The sequence below is a fragment of the Nyctereutes procyonoides genome, unplaced genomic scaffold, assembly GCF_905146905.1.
Source record: "Nyctereutes procyonoides isolate TBG_1078 unplaced genomic scaffold, NYPRO_anot_genome, whole genome shotgun sequence".
In the NCBI taxonomy this organism is placed as follows: Eukaryota; Metazoa; Chordata; class Mammalia; order Carnivora; family Canidae; genus Nyctereutes; species Nyctereutes procyonoides.
In genome coordinates, this window is record NW_026575024.1 from 11,211,506 (window position 1) to 11,238,172 (window position 26,667).

Below are 26,667 nucleotides of genomic sequence, written 5' to 3' on the forward strand. Positions count from 1 at the left end.
TCCCTTGTGGAAGTGGAAGGGGGAAACCTGGTTGGATTCTGGATGCAGTTCGAAGGTAGAGCTGACAAGATTTCCTGATCAATTATTGGATGTGGGGCAAGACATAAACAAGTCACCCCAAGGCCTAGACCTGAGCACCTTGAAAGGATGGAACTGCCATTTCCTGAGACTGGGGGCGCTATGGGTGGACTCAGTGGCTGGGTCTGCTGCCCACTCCCCGAAATCCCCATGTGGACCGCCACCCCAGCCTCTCCCAGGTCAGGGATGTGAAGGGAGAGAGTGAGGAGTCAGCCCCACCCAGGCCTCTAGGCAGGAAAGGGGCACCCAGGGCCTGGCCGCAGGATGACACAACACTTAATAATTTCTCCGCCGTGTTTTGCAACGGGCACCCTTTATCGGCTAGTAAAGGGAGTGGGGTTTTGCAATCCCCCCAGTGGGTGATCATGGCTGGTGCCAGGCCGGAGGGATATCAGGCCAGGCCACAGGCATCTCCTTCTTGACCCAAAAGGATTGAGTCCCAAACAGGCCATCCAAGGCTCAACCATCATGGTGGCAGGAGGGCTGGGAGTGAGCGCTGCCCTGAGACCCACTGAGTTAAAATCCAGCTCCTCCACTTGGCTGGTGATGTTGGGCAAGTCACTTCCCCCTCTGAACCTCAGCTCTTCCTCTGAAATAAGGGGAGTAATTAAAGGAATTATTTTTATTTAAGATTTTATTTATTTATTCATGAGAGACACAGAGAGAGTGAGGCAGAGACACAGGCAGAGGGAGAAGCTCTCCTGCAGGGAGCTCGATGTGGGACTTGATCCCAGGACTCCAGGGTCACGTCCTGAGCCAAAGGCATACGTTCAGCTGCTGAGCCACCCAGGTGTCCCTAAAAGAATTATTTTTAAATTACTCTAATACTGTTATCTAACATACCTTTTAACAAGTACTGAGCACTGACTCTGTACCTGGCCCTGTGCTGAGCACTTTCTGTACAACATCTCATTTAATCCTTACATCAGCCAGGGCACATCGGTGGCACAGTCAGTGGAGCATCTAACTCTTGCTTTCAGCTCAGGTCACCATCTCGGGGTCATGATCTTGGGGTCATGGGATCCAGCTCCAAGCCCCTGTGCCATTGGGCTCTGTGCTCAGCAGGGAGTCTGCCGGAAGGATTCTCTCTTCCTTTCCCTCCTCCCCTCCTCCTGCTTGTGCACATTCTCTCTCAAATAAATGAATAAATCCTTTATAAAAATTCTCATATCAACCTTTAAACTGTTATTTTCCCATTCTACAATGTGAAAAGGAAGGCTCCGAGAGAGGGAGTCACTCCCCAGGGCACCCAGCCTATATCGGGTGTGGAGCAGGGACTCAGACCCCGGCCTGTCCGACTTCAGGGCCCGGTTCTGTTGTTAGGAAGTCACTGCGGCTCTCTGGGGCTGTTTCCTCATCTGTAAAGCGGGAATTACAAGATCGATGGGATTAAGCCGTGCTTCCCCTCATGGGGTTGGTGGCACTTGGGGAGCAGTTAGAACACTGGTGGTCCTTATGGTTATGATTATTCCCCTGGGGGTGCGGGGCAGCCAGGATGCCCTCCTCCCTCCCCTCGCTGCCCGGCCGGGCTATGTGGAGCCCAGACAGGACAGGGGCTTTGGGTCCCCCCCATGGCCCGGATCACTCCTGCCTTCCTGCTGTGACCCTGGGGTGACAACTCCCAGCACTCCAGGCTGGTTACAGGCCAGAGGGGGCCGCTGGCCAGTGCGTGGGGCACCTCAGGGCGGTCCTGTGAATGAGGGTCATTTATCCCACCCGACAGAGGAGGACCCCAAGGCTCAGGCTGGACACATGACGTCCAAGCCAAAGAGAAGGGGCCGGGGACATGGCTCTCCCACCACTCCAGCTGCTGATGGCAAGAGCCTTCCAGGCAGTCTCTCTCTCTCTCTCTCTCTCTCTCTCTCTGTCTCTCTCTGCTTCCCCCTCTTTACCTCCCCTGTTCTCCCCTGTGTCTCTCAGGCCAACCCTCCAAGTGCGGCTCCCTCTGTCTCTGCATCTCCCCCATGTCTCTCCGCCGCCCCCCACCCTCGGGGCCCTCCCTCCTCCTCTCCAGACACGTCCACTGAGGGAAGGTGTCCGGCCGCCTCGGCCACCTCGTTTGCTCGACACAGCGCACCCGCCTCCCCTCGCACACCACCAGCCGGGGGGTCCACACGGAGACGCCCCGGGTCCAGGGCCCGCAGCTCGCCGCCTGCCCCGGGGCCCCAGGTGCATCCCCGCGGCCCCGGGCAAGGGCAAGCTCCGCCCACCGCCCGGGGGCGAGCGCTGATTGGCTCTCGGCACACGTGGCCCTGGAGCCCCTTGCAGGGATTGGCTGCGGCGCGGTCTGGAATGCGTCTGCGGCCAGTGAGATGGGGAAGTCTGCCAAGGGCCTTCTGGGAATAGTTTCTTCATTCTTAAGAGGACACGTGAGGGCCTTTTCCTGCCTTGGCGGTGGCTCCGCGACAGCCAGATGGCGGGAGCCTTGGCCCCGTCCCGTCGTGGGGCTGTGAGGAGCTGGGCTGGGAGGCGACGGGCAGGACTTGGGGCGAGCGTGCCCAGCCCCCCGAACCTCCGAACCTCCAGCTGCCCGCCGCCGCTCGCTCAGCCGTAGAATATTTATTGAGCACCTACTCGGTGGCAGGCTCTGTTGCAGGCACCGGGGATGCAGCAGGGAACTGAGTCCACATGAGCTCTGCCTTGCATTCTGGCAGACAGACCTCCACTGAATAGACATGTGAGAAACTGTAAAAACAAAGCAAAACAAAACAACAAAAACATTGGCCATGATGAGGGCTGCAAAGAGAGATCCACGGAGATGAGACCAGAAAGGGGGATCAAGGAAGGCTTCCCTGAAGAGGTGTCCCTGAGACCCGGTTGCCCAGAAGCAGAGCCTGAAACAGAGACTGGAATGCAAGTGATTCACGAAGAAATGCTTTGGGGGGAAAAGAGAGAGTGAAACAGGACATGCGGGGAGAGCAAAGCTAAGATGTGGTCTCAAATGAAGTCTAGCTTCAGCCTAATCCCATGGGGGGCTCTGGAGCATGAACAGTGCTGCAGAGAGGATCCCACCTTGAACTTAGGGGGGCTGAGCTTTGTTCCTCTGACTTAATCCGTCGTGACTGTGTCCACCTCTTTGGGGGTAAGAGGACCACATAGGTGGGGCAGCTCCTCTTCCACGACAGCTCCAGAAAGAAGTTCTGACTAGGAGCCCATAGCTGCCAACACTGCATGGCAGCTGACAGAGGAGTGCCGGGTCCAGCAGAAGAATATCCAGGTCGGTCATCACAGTACCCACCCCAGGAGGTCCGCCTGATCTGAGGTCTGGGCACTACCTAGGTGAGGAGCAGTAAGAAAAGCATTTTGGTAGTGGAAGCAGCATGTGCAAAGGCCCTGAGGCAGGCAGGAGCCAGATTTACTGAAAGGAAACCAAGGTAGCTCTAGCAGACTAAATGAGAGTGAGAGTAACCAGGAGATTGAGAGACATGGGTCGTCCATCATGATTAGGAGGCTAATGCTTACTCTGAGGGCAGCAGGAGTCATGGGAGACTGTTAAGCAAGAGAGGATGGTGATCCAGCTTACGTTTTTTAAGGCTTCGTCTGGCAGCACGCAAAGAATAGACCTAGGGCTGAGACCAGGAGCAGAGATCACTTGGAGGCTATTGTAATCACTCAGGTGAATCACCCCAGCTTGAATGGTGGTGGAGGAAGAAAGCACAGCAAGGTGGGGACAGGATGAGGCAAGACTCTAGGAGGTGATAGTAATGGCACCTATTGATCACTTCCCACGAGTCAGGTGCTATTCCAAGCACTTCACAGAGAGGCTCTCGCTTAAGCACATCCCCGTGAAGCAGAAACTCTTCTTCCCCCTGCTTCACAATGAGGAAGCTGAAGCATGGTGGGATCAGTGCCCTAGAAATGGTTCACACTCTCACGTGCCAGTACCTTCTGTCCCACCTCGAAGGGCCCAGGACACTTGTAAATCTCCAGCATCCAGGGGGACCTTGGGGCAGGACCCACCCACACACACTCTGAACAACCCCTAGTTGGGAACACGTGGGAATCCAGCCATGTGTCCCCACTTTCTCATTTTAGCCTCCTTGAGAAGTCAGTGTAATTACTACATCCATGGACTCCCAGCCACAGACTCCATTTCTACCGAGTTGCTCACTCTCTCCTAGGGGGCAAGACACCACCCTGTGTGACTCCATAACCCAGAGAGAGGCAGGGACTTGCCTGAGGCCATTCAGTGTGTCCCTGGTTGCAGGTGCCTGCAGCTGAGGTGAGGCCACCAGGCCCGGTGCTGTTATCTGTGGCCAGAGGCAAGAGGCCCAATGGGATACCTGGGCCCCTGCTACAGGGGCCTGTGGTCCCAGCCCCTGTGAGGACAGACAGGCCATGCCCAGCCTAGAGATAATCAAGACGAGATTCTGGCCAGTGGTTCATTACAACACCATGGCTAGGGCCACCCGTGGAGTCTGAAGACTCAGAGGCAGGACCGGCTGGTGCTGGGGCTGGAGCAGGGACAGGGATGGAGAAGGGAGACCCAGGGGTCAGGAGGGTCCCTTTCTAGGAGGAATCCACACAGCAAAAAATAAATGTCCAGGCTGCTTCTTGGTGGTCAGTGTGGTTTGCTCATGGAATACCTGTGGTGTGTCAGGTCCTATGGGACACAGTGGTGACCAAGCAGACCTGGCACCTGTCCTCAGGGAGCCACACTTGCATGGAGGAAGCAGCCATCAAATAAGGAAAACCATTAAGAGAATGTGTAGTGCTGAGTGTTGGAAGGAGAGACGCAGGGGACTGCTCAGGAAAGTACCAAGGAGGCCTCGCAGTGAGGAAACCTGGAGCGAAGGCCTGAAGGATGCGTAGGGAGAGCTCTGGGAGGAGGTGGAGGAAGAGGAGGCTAGAAGGGGATACAGCGAAGGCAAAGGTCCTGAGGTGGGCCAAGTGTGGAGTGTTGAGGGTAAGAGGGCGGAAGTGGGGGGCCACAGTGATGCGGGAGGAGCATGAACAGATGGGCAGGTGGATGGTGAGGAAGTGAGGCCAGGGTAAGGAGCTCGATTTATAGTTTAAGGGCCACGGGAGCCATAGAAGGCTTTAGGCAGGAGCTGTGGCGGACGTGATTAGACTGGAGTGCAGCGGATCTGTTGTGCAGGACAGCTTGGAGGGACCCCCGATCTACTTACTACAGGTCCTAAAGCCTGAGGATCCGGGCCTCCTGGGTCTCCTCCCTCCCAGTATAGAGGGCTCTATAGCCAGCAGGCAGAGGCCAGCTGGGCCAATCCCAGGCACCCTGTGGCCCCTGGCTGTCTGCCCCCACCTGGACCTCCTAGGGAACATTCCAGACAACGATTATCTCAGTTCTGAGCACTAATTAGCCCGATTTCACCTCAGGCCTTCCCATGGCTGCTCTGAGAGGGCCCCCTGGGGAGGCAGCTTCCAGGTACAAGGTCCCAAGGGAGGGCTGGAAGGCCGAGAAGGGGCCCAGAGCTGCTTCCTAGGACTAGGCAGGCCTGCAGAGGGGTGGAACCCAGGGTGCTGGGGATGTGGCTTCAGCACCCAGGGTCCCTGGCCCACACCCTGCCGCCCTGGCACTCCGGCACCTTGGCCAGCCCCATGCACTGGCCAGGGAGCTCAGCCCCCACCCGCACCCCCACCCCTACCCAGACCCGGACCTGGACCCGGACCCAGACCCGGACAGCTCCACGGTCGCCTTCCTCACTGATTTATTTGCCTCTTTCAGCCTGAATCTGGCTCCTGTGTGTGTGTGTGTGTGTGTGTGTGTGTGTGTGTGTGTGTACGTGTGCACGTCTTTCTCTTCCTCTGTCTCTGCCTGGCTCTTTCACTCTCTCTCTCTCCCTGTCTCTCTCTTCTCTCTTTCTCTCCTCCCTGTCTCTCTCTCTCTCTCTCTTTTTCACTTCTAGCTCTCTGTGTCTGTGTCTGTGTCTCTCTGGTTCTCTGTCCCCTTGTCCCCCCAGACCCTGGCTCACTGTCAGTCATTGTCCCCTTTCCCCTGGTCTCCAGCCTGAAGCTTGGGGGTGGCAGGGGTGCTCTTTGGGTCCCAGCCCCTCAGGGGCAGCAGATGGGGGTGAGTGTCCCCAAGTAGCCTCCAGGCAGAGGAGTGAAGATGGTGCCTGCACAAACTGCTCCAACCCTGCCGGTTTTTCCAGCTCAGCCCCACCCTGGACCTGGGCCGCCCCCTCCCCGGGGACCCACCCTCCCTGGGCCCAGTGGGGCTGCTAGAAGGTGAGGCCCAACCAGGAGTGTCCTGGGAAATGGAAGCTGGAGCAGGATCATGCTGGCAAGGCCCAGGCTAGCAGCTTTACAGCACATTTACATGAGGGGAAACTGAGCCTCAGAGAGGGGCATAGGGGCATAGGGCATAGGCACACAGCTAGTTAGGGTCAGAATTCCAACCCCAGACTCAGGAAAAGATTCAGACACAACCAAGGGTGTTTTTCCTGCTCCTGGTCCCCCAAGTCCTTCCCCAGAGGCCACCCTGACCCATTTCTTGTATGTCATTCCAGAACTGTCCATGCATATCCATATTTCTCTTCTTTTATGAATGTTTTAACACAAGTGGTGAAACGACAAGCACTATTCTGCACCTGCTTTTTCACTTACCCATACCTTGGAGATCTTGCCTTATCAAGACCTTCTTCCTTATTTCTTATGCCTGCTGGGCCCTCCCGGGAGTGGACCACCAGCAAGGTCTTCACCAGCTCCACCAAGGGACATCCCGGTTATCTCTAGTCTATTTTGTTTTGTTTTGTTTTTTTAAAGAAAATGTCTCAACAGCCCCCATCCCCCACAGCACACACATGCACACGTGCACACACACACTAGACCTGTAGGATCTAGTCATCCTGGAAGGTGCCAGTGAGTCTTGCCCAGAAATGAGCTCAAAATCCTGGAGAGGAGCTTATTAAAACTGCAGATTTTGGGGCCTTCTCCAAAGCACCTAAAACAGAAGCTTAGGTGTGGGGACCCCGGAATCGGCATTTTTAGCAAACACCCGCACCCCCCCCCTTCCCCTGGAGTAGAGGGACTCTGAGAGCCAGGGGCTGTGGACTGTCTGACGAGGTTTTCATGCTCTGTTCCTGGCTCATCGGGCTCCAGAGGGGATGCCTTGCCTTCCCTCTCAGCTGCTTCCCTTTGTTCTGCTCATGTGGTGCAGCTCCAGAAAAATTTGGGGGTGGGGGACGGAAAGGGTTTTATGCAGTGAAATAAAAGCAACAACGAAACAGAAAAACCAAAAGATAGGGAAACTGAGGCAAAGAGCAGCAACAGCACATGCCCACGACTCCACGGGCCTTGGTGTTAATAGGCAGCAAGGCTGAACTTAAACCCAGGTTTCTTAATGCTTAGGCCAGGAGTTTTCTGTTGCATTCTACCCACCTTGGTCCAGTCTCCTGTCAGCTGGCCATTGCCTACCCTTCCACCTGTTTCCTGCTCACACCATCACCCAGCCCACCTCTACCTGTCCAAGTCCATCATTTCTCTGTCCTACCACCAACCACCCATCCTTCATCCTCCATCCGACTATGTGCCAGGTGCCGTTCCAAGCACAGGGAGCAGAGCAGCAACACAACAGACCTGTTCCTGCCCCAGGAGCTTGTTGCCTCTGGGAGAGACTGGCCACGGACAGATAATCACACACATGTTGACCCCCAAACGGGGGTCGTGGCTGTGCACAGGAATGGAGGGGAGAGGTGGGGGATCCAGGGAAGCCTCCCTGAGGACCCTCTCCTCTGAGAATAAAGTAATGGGCTGGATTGAACCTGGTAAGAAGGGAAAGGAAAGAGTAGGAGCACTGGCAAGCTGCAGGGATGGGGGAGATGGAGAAAAGGTCCAGGTGGGAGGTAAGAAGCGGCCGGGGTGTAGGTGTGAGCAGGGACACACTGGACATGGTGAGGATATCCAACTGGAGTCCTACCTCTGGGTGTTGGGAGAGGGTGAGAGGCTCAGAGGGACCAGAATAGAAGCCCCAGAACAGAAACCACCAAGGCAGGGATTGGGCTTCTGGGAAGTCCGTACTGGAGAGGTGCTAGGGAGCAGGGAAGCTCCACACAGGGCCAGGTCCTGCCTCCTGCCTCTCTCCCCAGGACAACCAGCCCCAGCCTGTCCTCCCAGTCTGAACACTGTCTCCCTGGCCCCCCGCCAGTTCCCAGCTCCCTTCCAGCTCTGACCTGGCCTCCTCCTCCCACTCACCTGCTGATCCTGTCCCACTGTAGGGGGGGTGTCCTCCTTCCCCACCCCCAGCTCATCAAGGGGCACCAAGCTCTCCGTGGTGGGAGGGGCGGCAGACGGGACCCCTCAGCCATCACCCAGCCTGCCAGGATCCCATTAAAGCTTAGTGGGTCACCCCATTCACAGTCTCCATGTATTCTCTACAGTAACGCGATGTTTACTGAGTGTCTACTCTGCACCAGGCCCTGGGCTCAGCACTTGCCACCAGGTCCGTCCCTGTGTTCCCTCCTCTCCCTGGCTGCCACCACCCCCTAACCCTGAGAGGAGGTCAAATCATAGGCCTCTGCTCAGAAGCCCACCTACACACACACCACCCTCCAGCCCCCGCCCCCCACTCTCTCCTCACTTACACTGGCCTCCCTGCTGCTCCCTGCACAGAGAAGCATGGTCCCACCGCAGGACCTTTACACTTGCCAGTCCCTCTTTCAGGGACCAGATATCCCTATGGCACTCTGCCTTACCTCTTTCAGGTCTTCATTTCAACATTCCCTTCTCTCAGCAAGGCCTTCCCTGAACCTCTAAGTGCAACATCACACACACACACACACACACACACACACACACATACCACTTCTCTCCTTCCTCTTCACTTCTCTCTACAGCACTGCCCATCTGATCAATACTATCCCCCACGGTGAACACGGGACAGGGATTGGGGCTGCTTATTTTGTGCAGTACTCCCGGGCTTAGCACAGTGCCTGCACGCAGTAGGTGCTCAGTGAAGTCACTCCTGGAGCACATCTTTGAGAGTCCTCTGTATGTTAGGCTCAGTGAGCCTCCCAGATACAGCGGAGAACGAACTGAAAACATTGTAGAACGAAGCTGCACTTTGCAGTTGTGGGACTGCAGGAAAAGACCAGAGGCAGTGGGGTAGCTGATGCCACAGAGGAGCGCTCCCCCCAGAGCCATCCCACCGGCCCCTCCTAAGGACCCTGTGACATCCACACAGAAAATGCTGGGCTCCTTCCTGCTGGTACCAAATAGTCTGTGCTTTTACAGCTTTCACAAGAAACTCTAACTGACCCAAACCCACCTTGACAGACCCCTCAGTTATGCAGAACTGGATGTTGCTGTTTGCCATTTTCCCTTGTTTCCATTAGCTCATTTACCAACCATTTACTTCCTGGGCACCAAGTGTGTGGGCATCGTGGGGTATGGTGACGCCCGCTTGCAGACAGGACTGATGCACAGAGACTCAGAAACAAGGAGTGAGATTTGGGCTGGAAAACAGGGAGAAAAAAAAAAAGAAAGAAAGGAAAAAGAAAACAGGGAGCAGTGTGAGGCCACAAGAAGACGTGCTCCCTGAGTGGGCACGGGCTGGGCTGAGTTGCTGACAACGGAGCAGCTCCTCTGGACCCAGGTTATGCTTCCATAAAAAGTTTATATTTTAAAAAATATCACAGAGGGGTGCCAAATCTCAGGGTTATGAGTTCCAGCCCCATGCTGGGGCTGGAGATTACTTCAAAAATAAAATAAAATCTTAAAAAAAATAATAAAAAAATGATAAGTAAAATATAAAAAGTATAAGAAAAAAAAGGACAGCATTAACTTTTAGGCAAGTCCTGCAAGTTTGCCCTGTCACATCACAAAATCCCGAGGAAGGGCAGGTCCCAGGGTGTGTGATCCATGACCCACTGTAGCCTCATCGGAGATGTTTTCATGTTTTAAGAAACTGGATGTGTGTATATCAGGCTCCCTGCTCAGCAGAGAGTCTGCTTCTCCCTCTCCCTCTGTCCCCTGCCCTGCTTGTGCTTACTCTCTCTCTCTCTCTCAAATAAATACTCTTTAAAAAAAGAAAAAGAAAGAAAAGAAAGAAAGAAAGAAAGAAAGAAAGAAAGAAAGAAAGAAAGAAAGAAAAAGAAAATGGATGTGTGTATTACTGGCATCGTTTTAAATCAAAATTTAATTGTGCAAGAGGCAAAAAGACAGGCCAGCCTGGGATCAAAGAACAGTTGGTACCTACTGAGCACCTACTATGTGCTCCAGGGGCACACATTTAGGCCCGCCAAGTCCCTGTTTCCCCAAGTTTCATCATTTCTCAGCCACCAATGGAAGCTGGGAACGAGGAGGTCTGGGTTTCTTTCATTGCCCTCTGGCCTGGCACAAAGCACTTCTTCCCACTTCCCAGATAAGAGAACTAAGGTCAGTGAGGTTAGTGATGGGGACACCTACTTTAAAGAATGTTCCTGAACGTTCAAGGACACAACAAAGGTGAAAGTGCTGAGCGACCTCGCCAGATGCCACAGTCGTTCCTGCCCAGGACTGGCTACATGAAATGCCAAGGCCCTGGTCCTGAAATCATGAAGAATTTCAAGACACCACAGCACAGCATTAAACCACACGCAGCGCCCTTCTGAGCACTGAGCACTGTGAGACCCCCCGGGGAAGCCCATCCCAGCCCTGCCTCAGCTCACCAAGAACTTTTTCAAAACCCAGAATGGAAAGTAAGAGAGTTTTGTAAGTAACCTCCAAGCAGTCTGAAAGCTCCTTTCTCCAGAACTTTCCATCCCATGCCAGCTGTCTTAACATGCAGGTGTTTGCCAGGCCTGGGGCCAACAGGGGCTCCCCCCCTTCCCTATTGCTATTATGTAGCAATAATTAACAACAACAGCAGGTACCCTTTCTGGGTACTTAGTATGTGAAGGCATCATGTCAAGTTTTGCGCACATTGCCACCAATGCTATTAGGTATGTGCTGTCATGGACAGGCCCTGGAAGGAAACTGAGGCACACAGTGGGGGAGAGCCACTCACCCCAGCTCACATAGCCAGATAGGGGAAGAGCTGAGATTCACACCCAAGTCCGTAGAGCTCGAGCCCACACACTGGCCCAGGAAGGAAGGCAAAGGCCAACAGGAGGCGGGCAAGGTTGGCAGGGCTGCCCTGGACTGGGGAGTGAGGCTCTGGGGATGGAGCCGGCCTCTGTCCCACTGCCTCCTCACCCCACTTGGAGTCTCAAGCTCTGGGCTAGAATGGCCTCCACCAGGCACTGATTTCGCCATCCCATCTCCGCCAGGCCCCAGGAAGCCTCTGGGAACCAAACAGGGCTGTCCAGCCCAGGGAGTCCAGGCCAGAGCACTGGGTAAGGAGCATACCCCAGAGTCACCCAAACCCAAGTTCAAATCCTGCCTCTGCTACCTACCAGCTGTGTGACCTTAGGCAAGGTAATCCCCCCTCTCTGAGCCCTTTTTTGTCTTTTTCAGTTTTTCTTTTGAACCTCAGGTATGAAAGGCTGAGTTACCCAGCTCCTCAATTCCTGACATGCTGTCATTGCCATGCGAGCCCCATCCCTGGTTTTATTTATCCCCTCAACTCTACTCCCCTCTCCCCATCCACCTCATTCCCTGGCATTTGAGGTGTATGTTCCTTTTTTTTTTTTTTCACTTTGATTTTGACTTTCACTTATGTAAAGGACAGAAGGAATCTACCTCAGTGAGTTTTTATCTCAGTGAATATTTACTTACATGTGGATAAATCCATATCACCACCATCCAAGTCAAGACAACTTTTGCAGCAGCCCAGAAAGCTCCTGCATGCCCCTTCCCAAGCAATAACTCCTCCACCCACAGAAGGAGCCACTGCTGTGACTTTTAATTCATCTGACCTGTCCTGGAACTTCCTATCAGAATAATGACACAGTCCATGGCCTTTTGTGTGTGGCTTCTTTACTTCAGCGTAATATTCTCGATTTACCCGTCATGTGCATGAATCCATAGCTCCGTGGCACTGCTGAGTAGTATTCCATTTATAGACGTACTACAATTTGTTCATCTTCTCGCGTGCTGAAAGACATTTAGGTCATTTCCAGCTTGGAGCTATTATAAATAAAACTGCCGTGAACATGCTTACAGGTCTTTTTTGTGGACATATAGCTTCGTTTCTCTTGGGTTTATTGGAGGTTGGCTCTTCTGATTTTCAACTGACTGTAGCACAACTTCTGAGCTTACAGAAAAATTTTGGGAGTTCCGGGATGTCCTTTGCCCAGATTATTTACATTCTGTCCCACTTCATCATTTCCCTTCTATTTATATTTCTCTCTTGTCCTGAATTATTGAGAGTCAGTTGTAGATGTGACGTCCTTTGATGCCCAAACCCTCCAGCATGTGTCTCCTGACAACTCTCCCCCACGACATGCACGCAGCACGCAAACCCAGGACGCTTATCATCGATACAACACCACCATCAAACCCACATGCCACTTTCAATATTCCCTGATTGTCCCCAAAAAGGTCTTTATGATTTCTTTCTGGTCCAGGACCACACTGCACCTCCTCTGATTGTATTGGGCTCTTTCAACAGCTCCTCAGTCTTTCGTTGACTTTTCTTTCCTTGATACTTTTGAGAATCACAGGCCAGCCTCTTTGCAGTATGCCCTTCACTTTGGATTTGCCTGAGGTTTCCTCGTCGCTAGATTCAGGTCATGCATCTTTACATGGACATCGTGGAAGTGATGCTGTATTCTTGTGTGCCCAGTCAAGTGGCAAGCAACTGTGATTTGTCCCACTGCTGGAAAATGGGGAATATAAAAGCTCCCACCTCACAGAGTTGTTACAAGAATTAAATGAGACATAGTCCAAGGCCCGAATTTATACTTATTATCTCTCCTGCACTTGGAGGGAGGGCCAGGCATGGGGTAAAGAACAAACCTAGGGCTGGCCCCACCCAGACCTGTCTCCTGGGCCCCAATCCTCACCCGGCCTCCTAGAACTTGCAGCCAGGATGCAAAGAGAGACAGGAATGCATGGGAGCTAGAATTCTAGTCAGACCAGGCTAGAGGCCCCCTGATGCTGGCTTAGTCTGAACCCCTAATTGAGGGGGACCTGAGGCCCTGAGAGTGCACAGCACTTCCCCGATGTCACAGGGCCAGTCACTCAGCTCTGCCCAGCTGTTGGATCCTCCCCATCAGGGATTTTCAACTCAGGGTGACTTTGCACCCACAGGGGACACTTGACGATGTCTGGAGACATTTTTGGTTGTCAAAACTAGGGGTGTGGGGTGTGTGTGACTGTTATCTGGTGCATAAAGGCAGGGAAGCTACAATGCACAAGTGTCCCACAACAAAGAATGATCCTATCCTGGGTGCCTGGGTGGTGCAGTCAGTCAGGCATCTGACTCTTGGTTTCAGCTTAAGTAATGATCTCGGGGTCATGAAATTGAGCCCCACTGAGTGCAGAGTCTGCGTGAGACTCTCTCTCCTTCTTCCTCTGCCCTCCCCCACCCCCCCAATATACTGTAAAAAAAAAAAAAAAAAAGAATGATCCTATCCTAAATGCCAATGCCGCAGAGGTTGAGAAGCCCTGGTTCACACCAAACTAATGACAGCAGGCAGCAGTGCACCCCTGGTCAACTTCTACTGCCAACTTTTTCCCAGGGCCCAACTGGCTGCAAAAAAAAAAAAAAAAAAAGAAAGAGAAAAAGCAGTTTGGACCTTCAGCATCATCTGAACCTTAAGAAGGAGAGTCCTTCATGTACAACAAGGATTTTGCTAGCCAAGTCTGTTTTTGTTCTGAGTCCGCAAGGGTTCTGATCAGCACTGCTGGAGAAGGTTTGAGGCTGTCCCAACCTCTGGGGAGCTGAGGGGAGGGGCTTATAGGGACGTTAGGATCCCTGGCCTAAAAATGCATGGAGTGGGGGAATCTTAAACCACCCCCTGCAGCCTGATTGCTGTGTGGGGGGTGGTTACACCCTGGAATCCTATCATCTTTTCTGGGCTCTGACTTTACAGATTCTGAGGTTCCACATGGTTCTAGCTCCAGGTAGAGAGAGACAACAAAGCCTGGGATGCAGCAGATTCTCCATAAATGATAGGTTGGGAGTAAAGAATGAATTATGTTGCTAATTGATGTTATTGAGCATTCAGTATGTGCCAGGCAGTATTCAAACACTGTGTATGTATCATCTCATTTAATCTCCCCACATCCTGTGAGAGAGGTTCTATTGTCACCATCCCCATGTTGCAGAAGAGGGAACACAGGCCCAGAAAAGTGAAGTTACTTGCCTAAAGTCACAAGCTGTTAAGAGGAACACGAATGAATAATAAAGAAATGAATACCAGTTCCCATATACATTAGCTTTCTCCTTCATATATTACTGAGTCAAAAGCCTGGTTATAACTCTTCTTGGGGCCTAAGAACCCCGATCCAAGCCCCGGGGACCCCTGGTCCTCTCCAGGTCAGCTCCCCTCCCCCACTTCACTTAACAAGACTCTATCCCTGAACCTAACCCCGAGGTAGAAACTTATGCCACATAATATAAATAAATAAATAAATAAATAAATAAATAAATAAATAAATAAATAAATAAAAAACTTATACCACAAAAGCCTGGGGACCCTAATGTAACGGGACCCTTTTGTTTATCAAGGGCTTCCTTTCCACCAAACCCTACACTATACAACTGGCAGGGATGTGACAAGACCCACTGCACAGATGAGGAAACAGGCCCAGAAGGGAGAGGTCTCTTACTCTAGATCAAACATCTAAGTGACAAAGCTGAGATGTGAACACCTGCCCATCTGACTCATGAGCCTGACAGGGAGATGGTGACAGAGCAGAGGGCAACAAGGAAAACTGTGTGACACTGGCAGAGGAACCATGGAGAGTCAGCATCAGTTCATCCCTCCATCACATTCTCCCCAAACTCCATCTCAGTATCTCAGGGGTTGTGATGTGGCAACATCAGTGTCTGTCACAAGGGGAACAGTTCATGACAATGTGGCAGCTACACACAGAGGCACATTATGAATCAGAACAAAAAGCAGTGAATTAGAGGGACACAGGGCAACATGAAGTCATCTCTAAAACAGTCTTCTGGGAATCTACATTGCCTTCGAGCAAAATGTAACCTATTTGACACAGTTGTCCAATGTACCATCGTGTGAGCTGGAAAAAGGTTGCAAGCAGTCTCAATGTCCATCAAAAGAAGACTAGTTAGGTAATTATGGTACCTCCATGCAATGGAATATTGTGTGATCATTAAAAAGAATGAGGTAGGGGCACCAGGGTGACTCAGCTGGTTAAGCATCTCACTCTTGTTTCAGCTCAGGTCATGATCTCAGCACTGTGACATCAAGCCCCATGTTGGGCTCTGCACTCTGGGGAGTATAGCTGAGTTTCTCTCTCCCTCTCCCTCTGCCCCTCCCCCCAGCTCTCGTGCTTGCTGTCTTTCAAATAAATAAATAAATCTTTAAATGAAATTAAAATGAAGTAAAAAATTTAAAAATAAAATAAAAACAAAAAGAATGAGGCAGCTCTATAGTACCAATATGAACAACCTCCAAGATACATTCAACAATGTAATAGAGACCAGTATGGATAGTGCTACAATGTGTGATGTGTGTGAATATCATGTGTGTGCCTGTGCCTGCGTGCTGTCATAGACCACCTGAAACAAGAAAAACTCTTGGGAAGGGAGTGGGAATGTGAGTGAGGGCCACTGGGGAGGAAGACCAACTTTACACTATAAACCCTCTCATACCTTTTGAATTTCAGACAAGGAGTAGGTATTATATATTCAAGTTAAATAAAAAATTAAAATAAAAATGTATAAATTCCATGCAGTCGTTGAACTGAGATCATCCACAAGAAACATGGCACAGTCTGGGGGCCAGAACAGGATGAGTAGGGCATTGAACTGGGTTGGGAAGGGGTGGGCAGAGCAGGAAGTATGGTGCAGAAAGAGGAAATTGGTTAGGAGGATTGATGAGATAAGTATATACATTAAGAATAAGGAAAGTGAATATTCTTGTCACTTTTGGGGAAGATAGTTCCAAACACAGAAAGAGAAAATCAGAATAAACTCTGTGGTGCTGGATTGGAAGCAGAATTATCCATGAAAACTCATAGTTTTCTAAATAGATGATGCATAGAAGACAAAAGACAGATAATCAGATACAGAAATGACACAGATAGTATATGTCCATGTACATACATACATACAGTCTTAGGGAGGGTCCAGGAGCAGTGGCATTCCAGAAGCAATGAGCAGATTTTGTGCTGAGACCATTCCCCACGGGGAGGAGCCAGGGCTCCTTGGAGAAATGGCTGATTCCAGGGCTGAGGCAGGGAAAGCACCACATAAGCTGGAGCATCACATGTCAGAAAGTAAGGAAGTACTCCGACAATGGGGGCGACATGTCAGAAGGGCACAAAAGCCAGCTAGAAGGGGTTCCCAGCCTCCCCTCAAATATTATTGCAAAGGAGGATAAAGTAACTTTACAGATGTGAAGCCTGGGAGATCTTTTCAATCACGTAATCAAAGTGAACACCAAAAAAAAAACTAAATTAAAAAAAACTTTTTTAATGAACACCATCATTCTCATTACAAGAGGAAAAACTATAACCATGTGAGGTGGTGGATGTAAACAAAACTTATTGTGGTGATCATTTCACTGTATATATATCTATTGAATCATTATTTTATATGCCTTAAACTTATATGATGTTATATGTCAATTATATTTCCATAACACTGGGAGGGGAAGAGTGAACACCACTGATAACGGGACAAACAGAACATAGCATCGGGTCTGTGATTTACCTGCCAAGGATGCATAACCTGAGTCTGATCACCAGGAAACAACAGACAAACCTAAACTGAGGGACACACCACAAAATAGATGGCCTGTCATCCTCAAAAATGTCAAGGTCATGAATAGCCAGGAAAAACCAAAGAGCTATTCTAGACCAAAGGAGACTAAAGAGACACAGCAACTTGGGACACCTGGGTGGCTCAGGGGTTGAGCATCTGCCCTCGGCTCCAGTCATATTCCTGGGATTCTGGGATCGAGTCCTGCATCAGGCTCCCCTCAGGGAACCTGCTTCTTCCTCTGCCTACGTCTCTGCCTCTCTCCGTCTCTCATGAATAAATAAATAAAAGAAAGAAGAAAGAAAGAAGAAAGAAAGAAAGAAAGAAAGAAAGAAAGAAAGAAGAAAGAAAGAAAGAAAGAAAGAAGGAAGGAAGAGAGAGAGAGAGACATGGCAACTAAATGCATCATGTGAACTGGATCCTTCAGGTTGGCAAGAGCTGAATGGGTCCAAGGAGACGGCAGTAATGTGCCATGTTAATTTCCTGATTTTGATGGTTATATTGTGGTTATAGAAAATGGCCTCATTTGTAGGAAATAGATATCAACGTATTAGGGGGTGATAAGGCAACAGGTCAGCAATTTTTTTTTTTTAAGAGAGGAAGAGGTGGTGGGGAGGGGCAGAGAGAGAGAGAATCCCAAGCAGACTCCTCACTGAGCATGAAGCCCAAAGCAGGCCATGATCTCACAACCCTGAGATCATGACCTGAGCCGAAATCAAGAGTCAGATATGTAACTGACTAAGCCACCCTGGCGCCCCTATTCTTAAATAATTCAGGGGGGGGAAGTGTTCTCTGGACTGCTGTAACATTTCTATACATGTGACATCTTTTTCAAAACAGAAAGTGCTAGAGACTGAATGTTTGTGTCCTCCAAACTCATATGCTGAAATAACCCCACACGAGGTTATTTCATGAACGGATTAGTGCCCTTATAAAAGGGACCCCAGAGAGCTCCCTCACCCCTTCCACCATGTGAGGACATAGTATCTAGGAATCCAAACGCGGCTCCTCACCAGACACCAAATCTGCCACTAATTGATCTTGGACTTCTCAGTATTCAGAACTGTGAGAGAGAAAATTCTGTTGTTTTTTAGCCACCCAGCTTATGGCAGTCTGTTATAGCAGCCTAAACTGGCTAAGAAAAAAATCTTAAATAGAAAAAAAGTAAGAAATGGAATAAGATCTAGGGTTGAATACCATTAACAGGAATTAAAACATGTCCTCTCAGCATTTCCTGTGACTCAGCAAGCACTCCTAGGTATATGCCCAACTAAAATGTGTACCTATGCTCTCCGAAAGACATGGAGTCTAGAATGTTCATCACAGCCCAATTCTAAAGAGCTAAAAGCTAGGAACAACCTAAATGTCTCTCAGTCTTAAACAGGTAGATATATTGTGGTATATCCATACAGTGGGATTCTATTCAGTAAAAAAAAAAAAAAAAAAAAAAAAAGGAACAAATCTTGATACATGCAAGTTGGAGGAATGTTACGGTTACAATACTGAATAAAAGAGATCAGACACAAATGAATGTCCTGTGATTCCATTTATATAAAGTATAGAATAGACAAAACTAGGGGTGCCTGGGTGGCTCAGTCAGTTAAACGTCCAACTTTTGATTTTAGGTCAGGTCAGAATCTCAGGGTTGTGAGATCAAGCCTCGAGCCCGGCTCTGTGCTGGGTGTGGAGCGTGCTGAAGATTCTCTCTCTGCCCCTCCCTCTGTCCCTCTATAAAAAAAAGGAAACAAGCAAAAAACTAGTATTTGGTCTTAGAAATTGGGATAATGATTTCTCCTTTCTCCACTTAGGTGGTGATGGGAGTGGCTGTACCTAGAAGGGGGAAAGGGGTTTCTGGGGTGCCGGAATGGTCTGTTTCTTGATCTGGGTGCTGGTTCCATTCACGGGTCTATGCAGGGAAAACCCACCAAGCTGTATGCTTACGTCGTGTGCACTTTCCTGTCTGTGCATATTTCACTGAAAAGACATAAAACAGTCAGATGCACATATATAAGGACAGATACCAACCACAGTGAGGTGGGGCTTATGAGAAGTGGGTGGAATGGATGTGGGGAGCTGAGATGAAGGAGGGAAATAAAACTGCACTGCAGGCTTTGCAAGGACTGGTGGCAATCATATCTTCAGACTTGAAAGGGGTGACTGGCTAATGCTTCGCACCTGAATTTCAAGACTAAAGGAAGGAAAGGGTCCCCATGATCCGTATGTCCCTCACCAGCCCCCAGGAGCATCAGCAAAGCAAGCTCGATGCCCACCCCCATTTAGCATGAGGACCAAGGCGTGGCTGGAATGAGACAGTCCAGGCAGCCCCGACTCCTGCCCTAGTGTTCTCTCCTCCGGTGTCTTCTGATCCCCACCCACCAGTTTCCCTGAGGATCCTTCCTCCTCCCTGACCTCCTCCGTCCTCTCCAGGGTTCCAGGGCTAGGGCCTGTGAGGCAGGGATCTGGTGACAGCTATAAAAATAAAAGCTCACCCAGCCTGGCTCCCTGGCCTACAGACTCACCCCACAGAGATCCCAGCTGTGCTGGCCCCAGGCAGGCTAGCAAAGGTGCCTCCCAGGCCTGGCAGGCCAAGGGCTCGGTGGAGCAGGTGGTGGCGGTGGCAGCATGAGGCAGAGGGGTTATTCAGGGTGGTGTGGGGTGTCGGGTCCCAGCACAGCTGCCACATGCTCTGTGAGCTCCGCAGCAGAGACTGACCCTCTCCATTTCCAGACTGTGGACTTCCCTGGTGGTTTGCATATGGAGGGTGCGGGGCCAGGATTTGACCCTGTTGGGGTTAGCAGAAGAGAGTCTGTCCGTCCCACACAGATTGATTCCACTTGGGCAAATGTATCAGAAGTAGCTTCGGCAGCCAGTAACAGGAAGCCAGAATGACAGAGACCTTCATAAGATTTTTTTTTATTTTTATTTTTTATAACACATAAACAAGTCCAAAGCAAGGCAGGCAAAGAGCGGTGTGGCTGTTGCACTACCATCGAGAACCCAAGTGCCTTTTATCTTCCAGTTTCATCACCCTCAGAAGGTGGCTTCCATGCTTTAATGCTTGCCATGTGCTCCAAGATGGCCCCTGAAGCTCCAGCCATCATATCTGGGTTCCAGGCATTCAGTAGGAAGAAGTTGCAGAGGTGGGGGAGAGGGTACAGAGGAAGGAGTCAAAAGGAAATGTACCTCATTAGCTGAATCAGCCCCCTCTAAAGAGCTTTCTTGGAAACCGCACCTACAGCTTCTATTTATATTCATTAGTCACCCCTAGCTGCAAGAGAATCTGGGAAATGTAGTCTCTTAGGAGGGCACTTGATCCCAACAACTTGTCCCATTGCTAAGGAAGAAGGAGGGGAGCCAATATCAAGTAAGTAATGTTAGAGCTACATGAAGGGAAAATTCTGGAAGGGAAGAACTGCATACAGAACTCGCTCTACAATCACCCTGCGCGAATTTACCTGTCAAATCCTTACAAAACACCATGAGGAACATCATTATCTTCTTAGTACAGATGGGGGAACGGAGGGACACCAAGATGTAGTCACTGGCCCCCAAATCACGCAGCCCAGGAAATGGGGGTTTCGGAACGAGAATGCAGGCAGCCCAATCCCAGCGCCGGAGCTCTTCACCCACCAAAACGGTAATGATGTTGTTAATAATGATGATCGCTGATACTTACGGTGTGCTGGCACTGCTCGAAACACGTTGCATGGATTGATGCATGCAATCCTCACCACCTTATGAGACAGGTACTCTTATTATTCCATTTTGTGAGCACAGAAATCGAGGCACAGACAGGTGAAGTGGCTTTGTCCCAGGCCACAGAGCAAGCGTTAATGGGGTTTATTTCCGGGCAGTGGGATTATGGGTGCTTTGTATTTCCTTCTTTTATTTATGCTCTGCATTCTCCAACCTTCTCACCAGGATCATGCATTGCTTGGGAAGTCAAATAAAATGAAAACACCTCTCCTGGGGTCCGGCCTCCTGCCTACCCCACAACCCTCTTCACCCTAGAGGCCTCAGGGAGGCTGGGCCCCACTTCCCTCTCCAACCTGGCCGCCTTCTCCCTATTCTCCAGCACCGGTGCCCTCTCCTCTGCAGTCACAGCTTCCCAAGGAACTCTCCTCCTCTTGGCTCCCAGCCTTTGCTCCTCCAGTACCCCCTCCTGGCATGCTCTTCCCCTCATTCCTGCCTGGTGAACAGTTAGTTCCCTGTGGCTCCAGGCCCTAGGTCACAGGCTCCTCACCCACGAGATCTCCTGGGCCCGGGCAGGCGGCCTCCTTGTGCCCTTCACCCACTGCTCTTTGCCTCCTCCTGAGGCCGAGGGGCCTGTTCCATCCCATCAACAAACTTGTCAAGGGCTTTCCAGGTGCCAGGGACACCCACTCATTCATCCTCAAAACCGCCTCCCTCGACCTCACCATGGCCTCCACACTCTTCAGGAAGGATCCTGCCATCCCTGTTGTCTTCTGTCCATGTCACACCTGGCTGCCTCCCCTCTAGCCATGCCAGCTCCCCACTCTTCCCCTAACACACAGAGCTCCGTCCTGCCTCAGGGTCTTTGCACTTGCTGCTCCTTCTGCCTGGAACGCTCTCGGAACACCCTCCCCTTGTCACCCTCGACCACTGTCCCCCTTCATTTTCTTCTTTCTCCCATGCCAGAGTATCAACTCCAGGAGCCCAGGGACCGGCCCAGGCCCACAATAAGTGCTTGCTTGATACCAACTGAATACCTGAATGCGTGAATATACATCCAGGCCCAAAGAGGTTAGGTATCTTGCCCAAAGTCATCTGGCAAGTAAGGGACAAAGTTTGGAGCTTTTTTTTTAATTTTTTTTTTTTTTTGGCCCGAGCATCTTACCCACCCCTCAAAGCCTGTAAAATTGAGGTTTTCCCATCTGCCCCCCATAGAATGCAGTTGACAAGTCAACAAGATAGCTAAACGGGGCTCACACAGGTATGGATTCTAATATCTATTCTGATTTCTGTGGAAATAATGTTCCCTCCCAGAGCCTCAGGTCCCCACTCTGGAAAATGGGACTCCTACCTCTTGGTCTCAGAGGACACCCAGGAGTGGCTCAAACTGACAGGCAGGGGCCCCAGAAGCTCCAGTCTCCCCAGCATCCCCCAGTCTCCCCTGCATATGGCCACAGCCAATACAAGGTTGAAAACCTCCAAGGAGGAGCAGCCAAATGGATAACTGGAGCTGCTGGGACTCCCTCAGGGGTCACCCAAAAGGTCAGCCAGGCCAGCAAAGGATGGGGAAGAGGGACATGACAGGAAAACAGAGCAAATGAGAAATGTGGGGCCATGGGCAGAGACAGGAAGAGAAGGCTTCTCAGATGTGAATTCAAGATATGAATTCGAATCTCACACAAGTCACTCATCAGGGGTTGGGGCAGTGACTTCACCTGTGCCTCAGTTTCCCCAACTGGGAAGTGGGATGATAAACAGCACTCAAGTCATTGGGTTACTATAAGAAGAGAAGCCATACAAAACATGGTAACAGCCAGCATAGTGTGCACATGCCCAATAAACCAGGGCCCGTCCCCCTCACTCCATACCTGGCTCCGGTGTCTGCTCAGATGCCACCTCCTAGGAGGGGCCTTCCTGGACCTCTCAGTCCCTCCCTGCCCCACTTTCCCTCCTTCAGAGCCCTTGACGCCGCCTGTCATTACCCTCTTCTAGTTATTGGACACTTAGTGTCTACCTCTCCCCATAAATTGTCACCTCTGTCTTCATCACCATGTCCCCAGCACCCAGCATAGGGCCTGGTACCCTGCAGGTGCTCACTAAGTGCTTGTCAAATAAATGGAAAAAAAGTAACTGGACAAATCAACGTCTCAGACACAAGGACAAAACAGTCCCAGGGACTGTAGGGGAGGAGGACACCTTCTTTAGGTGTTTCCATGGCGAAGTCTCCCTTCTCTTCTCTTCCCTACCCCAATTCCCACCACGGACAGGTTAGTTGTGCCACCTTGGACAGGTCCCTCACCCCACTCTGAGCCTGTCCGCTTGGCAGGAAGATGCCCATAACTGAAGCCGCAGCCTCCAAGAAGTGAATGGGCTGCTTCAACAGGCAGTGTCTCCAGCTTTCACTTTGGAGCCTGCTTTTCTCCTTGGTGAAATCACCAGGCCGTGGGACAACCGCCTAAGATTATGAGGTATGAATGTGTTTTGTCAACTCTCCTGTCCTAAGCAAACACTGGTTGGGGTTCCCAGCTAGCCTCAGTGGTCAACCCCACTAAATGGGTCTGTGGTTAACATGACCAGCCTTCTTGGGCAGAAGGATCCAGCAAGTCCATCTGAGCCAAGGCCTTGGAGTGGCGCTTTGCCCATCATAAGCACTGAACTCACACGCACTGTTGTTACTACTTCTCGAGGCTCGTCTCTGGCCCCAGTGCCCCTTCCCCAGCCTACTTTCCTGATTCCCAATTACGAATGGCCTCCTCTCACCTCCTGCAAGCCTTTAGCACTCCTAGACTAGTGATCCATGGGGTGGCTGTTCTCCCACCTATGACATCTCCCAGTCCTCTGGACACAGCTCTGTCCACAGTGCTCCCACACCAGGCCACCCAGACCACCAGCAGAGCCCTCAACCTGTTAACTTTTTCCCAACCTTCTTCAGATTGGTCTCAGAGTCAAATCCCCTTTCTTTTGCTTCCAAATTGGGAAACTGTACAAGTCACTTAACTCTGGCATTTGGGGTACCTGAACCTGGGGCCAGGCAAGGAGTCATCCAGGCAGAGCCCAGGATTGGGGGCCAGGGTCACAAAACAGGCTTTTCAACCCCAAGCTCTCCTCAGAGACTTGGCGGGGCCGGGGGGGTGGGGGGTGTGTCAGACCTAACTTTGGACCTGGCTTTACTCCATGCCTTGAAAACTAACCCCATTTTTGTGGGCTGCAGTTTACTTTTATAAAATGGGTATGAGGGGCGCCTGGGTGGCTCAGTTGTTTAAGCATCTGCCTTCGGCTCAGGTCATGATCTCTCAGTCCTGGGATTGAGCCCCGCATTGGGCTCCCTGCTCAGTAGGGAATCTGCTTCTCCCTCTCTCTCTCCCTGCTCGTGCCCTCACTTTCTCACTCTCAAATAAATAAATAAAATCTTTGAAAAAAGAAAATAGGTATAACACCTTCCCTGGTGTGCTTCTGTAGATTAAATCTAGATGTGAGTGTGTAAAGGGCTGTACTCGATGCTGGACAGTGCTCAGGAAAAGGGAGCTTGGGGTTCTCTGTGTGGCTAGGCTGCTCCCCTGTCACCTCCTCTGGGTGTAGCAGCAGCTACCAGCCAATCCCCAGTGACAAAGAGGAGAGCAGTTGTTGAGAAGATTCATTCCCAGACCATGACCTCCCCACCCCCAGAAAGACTGAGCCACCTCCTTCCCTGGAGTCGGACTCCCAGCCTGGGCCCTTCAGCAGGTGGATCCTAAAGGCTGTTGAGCCAATGTGCTATCACTGGTACTGGACTGACTTCACAGCTCCAGGGACCCAACCAGTCATCCGACCACCCAGGACAGAGAGGAGACCCGCTGGGGGGTGGGAGGGAACAATAGAGGCCCAGGACCAAAGTGAGATTATCTGGGCCCAGTGCCCCGTACAGCCCCTCGGGGGCAGGGAGGGGGTAGGTGGAGTTTTCCTTGACCCTCAGCTCCATGATGGCGGGGGGGCCCCTTGTCTCTCTCCCCCATACCTGGGGCTCCCACATAGAAAGTATATCCAGGCCCCCAGAGGGACATGGAGGGGAAGAAGCATTTCCTCTTCTAAAACCACCACACCAGCAGCTGCTCCCAAGATCCCAGGCTGCCCTGGGCCCTTGGCAAACCAATCTTGTGAAGCTCCCATTTGACCCCACCCCTGAATTCCTAGGCCAGGGGGACCCCAAACCAACTTCGTACCCTTAGGGAAGTGACAAAAGGCTGCTCCATGGCTCTAAAAACAGCCCTCATAATAGTACCCACCTGTGCAGAGGTTGTTGGGCGGCTTACATGAGATGGGTTAGGTCCAAGATTTACTGGACACCCGACCTCTGGCAGGCGCTCGCCACATTCTCGCTGCACTGAAGACTGGTTGCCAAATGCCAGGAACCTCCCAGCAAAAAATAATAAGAGCAAACGCTTATATAATACCTCCTGTGTGCCAGGCACCGCGGGACGCCGAACGTGTATCCACACTAACCCCTCCGTGTCCATCCTCAGCTCTCAGGAATGCTGTCCAGGGCCGGAATGGCCGTGGGGGTGCAGTGCAGAGGGGCAGGAGGGAATCAGGGGACAGGGAAGCAGAAGCCTTGCCAAGGGGGTCCCTTCTGTCCCAGGGAATCAGAGACAGCGGGGTCCCAGGTTCAGACCAGGCTCGGCCACTACGAGCAAGCAGGTGAGGCCTGGACCCTGCGTCCACACCTGGGCAAGGAAGGCAAGGGGTGAACCTCCCAACCAGAGGAAAGGGAAAACAGAAATGTAGGAACCCTTCTCCCCCCACACCTCCCTCCACCTGGCCCAGCTTCTCCCCTCAGGCAGGCCAGGGACACACAAACACAAGCTCGCCCACACACCCAGGCTCCTCTTAAAATAAATATATACACACACAAAGTCTTTTTTAAACAGCCCGCCCAACTACACTTACCAAAAAGAATCTGCTCCAACTTGGGCTCAGCAAGACCAAGACCCATACGCCCTCTTCCTACATAATGTGGCCTGCTAGCCGGATCCCCCAAACACCGGACCGTACAGAGGTCACAGACCTACAGGTCCCTCCCTCTAAACTCAAGCCTGGCACTCGGGACAAGCCGACCTCTTCCCAAGCAGGGTTCCGGGTCACTCCTCCCCAGCACTCAGGGGCGCTGAGTCACCCTGAGAGCCTGACCCAGCACTCCTCTGCCTCCCCCCAGAAACCTGGCATTGGCATCCCCCATCTCCAAGCACAGACCCTGGAGGGAGCAGCAGTGGAGGGAGGACCAAAAAAAAAAAAAAAAAAAAAGCACACACACACACACACACACAGCTGTTAACACCCCCACCCAACCACCAAAAAACCCCAAAAATAACAGAAACCCCCAACACACAACAACCCCACCCCCCCTTACCCCACACACACACCCCCATCCAGGAAATCACATCTAAAATCATCTAAACCAAAAAATAAATCCAAAAAAAAAAAAAAAATCGAAAGCCAACTACTGCCCCCAAAAGGCTTTTAACCATTCTCCAAAAAAAAAAAAAAAAAAAAGTTTATTAAAAGTGTTCTTAATGCTTGAAACGGAAAAGATTCCCAAATATACAGACGCCTCTTTTCTCATAGAAATAGATTATTTTTTTATAATACAAAAAAAAAGGACCAAAAAACAACATCAACATCAACAACAACAACAACAACAACAACAACGCATCAACAGCAACAAGCCCGTAGGAACATCTTTGAGCGATTACTCAGGGCCCGGCTGACAGTTACACGTGGGTTGCGTCAGTCCCGTGTACACTCGCGTTCAGCCATGTTCAAGCCGATTGCATCAACTTCGGAACCGGCCCGCCCGCCGGCGCCTGGAGAGGAGGCAGGGGGGCAGGGAGCTGTCATTCATCTGTACACATAGACACGTCTTCTTTAAATAACACCACGGGCGGGCGCCCCATCTGCACGTGCGGTTGGTTTGGACAAAAATATAGATATATATATATATATAATAAAATATTAAAATTACCGACGAGCTCCCCGCGCCGCCAAGCGCCCCGGTGCCAAAGTTTCGCCGGCGCCCCCGGGGGCGGGGGCGGGGGCGGGGGCGCGGGCGCGGGCGCGGGTCCCCGCGGCGCGCGGGCGGGCGGGCG

At 51.3% G+C, this 26,667-nt stretch overlaps 1 long non-coding RNA gene across 1 annotated transcript; it reads right to left on the reverse strand.

Moving 5' to 3' along the window:
- Positions 1-694: 694 nt before the first annotated feature.
- Positions 695-8,098, reverse strand: LOC129496378 (uncharacterized). Its single transcript, XR_008661716.1, has 3 exons — positions 7,958-8,098; positions 2,653-2,763; positions 695-874 (listed from the first exon to the last, which is right to left on the reverse strand). It is a non-coding gene; the product is annotated as an uncharacterized LOC129496378 (long non-coding RNA).
- Between the last annotated feature and the right edge of the window lie 18,569 nt (positions 8,099-26,667).